This window comes from Microtus ochrogaster, chromosome 1 (assembly GCF_000317375.1).
Source record: "Microtus ochrogaster isolate Prairie Vole_2 chromosome 1, MicOch1.0, whole genome shotgun sequence".
Taxonomy (NCBI): domain Eukaryota; kingdom Metazoa; phylum Chordata; class Mammalia; order Rodentia; family Cricetidae; genus Microtus; species Microtus ochrogaster.
Genome location: NC_022009.1, coordinates 65,506,356 through 65,508,147, shown reverse-complemented (window position 1 = coordinate 65,508,147; position 1,792 = coordinate 65,506,356).

The window sequence follows — 1,792 nt, the reverse complement described above, 5'->3', positions numbered from 1 at the left end:
GTATATTTTATTTTAAAACTTATTTATAATACATCATCCAGGGAAGTTAGGGCAGAAACTCAAGGCAGGAACCTGTAGGCAGGTACTGATACAGCGGCTGTGAAAGAACACTGTCTATGTCCTTATTCCCAACAGCTCGCTCAACCTGATTTCTTGTAGTACCCAGAAACATGGACCCAGAAGTCGTATTGCCCACAAAGAACTGGGCACTCTCACACTAATTACAAATTAAGAAAATGCCCTATAGGCCAGTCTTGTGGGAACACCTTTCCAATTGAGATTTTCTCTTCCCAAATTACTCTAGCCTATGCCAAGTTGACATAAAAGCTAACAAGCACACCCAAAGACCTCTCTCAATACTGTCTGGTGATTCTAGTTCTGTCAAATTGACAACTTACACTCTCCAGCACACTGGACACTGCCTCTCTGAGCTCTCAGCTTTAGTTTCTGAAATTCGAGTCTCTTGCATACAGTTCAAATCTGGCCCCATTCCCAACAAGTGCTCATGGGCCTGACATGTTTAGAAAGAGAATACAATAAACAGTGTATTGGAAATAAATACATTTTGTGACCTTATTTCTCCATAAGAACTAAAAATGTTTATAACATACTATATATCCACAAGTGGTCCCATAATTACAGTTCAAATTCTTATGCCAGAATTTCAGTATTTTGACACCAGCTTAACTTCTTATGAAGTGTGCAATCTCCAAAAATTTACCTTGCATTTATTTTATATTTGTACATAAGCTAAAAAGATAGATTAAACCATTGAATGACGATGTTGTACTATTAATTATGCATGCCAGCAAATAAGAAAACTTCCCCATATCTAAATCAAAACCAAATGAAACTTTCAATAGGTGGTTCATTCACTTTCCTAAATTAAGTTACATATATATTGATTTCTTCTAGCACAATACATGTCTAGATTTATTTTTTACATTTAAATACTCTTCCATAACATTGATTCTAGGACCAGAGATGTTGGCTGAGCATGTATGTGCAAGGCCCTAGGTTTTATCCTCAACACCACCCAAAACAAAAAAAAACAAATAAAAACTATATAAGTGTAGATCAAGAAACTCAGTTTATGTAAAGATTTACAGTGTGACTCCAGGTTTGTTTGATATATAATATCTCACATGTTTGAGGATTTGCTGCTTTGATAACATGTGTGTGTTGTTAAGAGGTTGGTATAATCGAGTTAATTAGTGTACCCGTCAAGAACATGAGTCGTGACTGTGTTGGAAACACCTGATTCACTCTTGCATTAGCGACTTTTCTGTTGCTTTCATAAAACACCATGACCAAGGTGACTTACAGAAGAGTTTATTTAGACTTATGGTTCCAGGATGGGATTCTACTGCAGTGGAGAAGCCTGGCAGCAAGCAGCAGGCATGACCGGAGAAGCTAGAAGTTGAGAGCTCACAGCTTCAATAGCAAACACAAAGCAGAGGAAGCAAACTAGAAATAGGGTAAGGTTTTAAGTTCTCAAATCCTGACCCCAGTGACACACTTCCTCCAGCAAAGCCATGGCTCCTAAACCTACCCAAACAGCACCACTAACTGTGGATTAAGTATTCAGGTGCCTAAGGCTATGGGGGCATCCCATTCAAACCATGACAACTGTCTTAGCAAGTGTCCAGTACACTAGAGAGTATTGGGAGCTACCGTCACCTTAGTACACACTACACTCCCAGGACTGTTCTATCTTCTATAACTGAAACTGTACCTACCCTCCCACAGAAAATGAGAGGTTGTGAATTCCTTCTGGATTAAGAAAAATTTG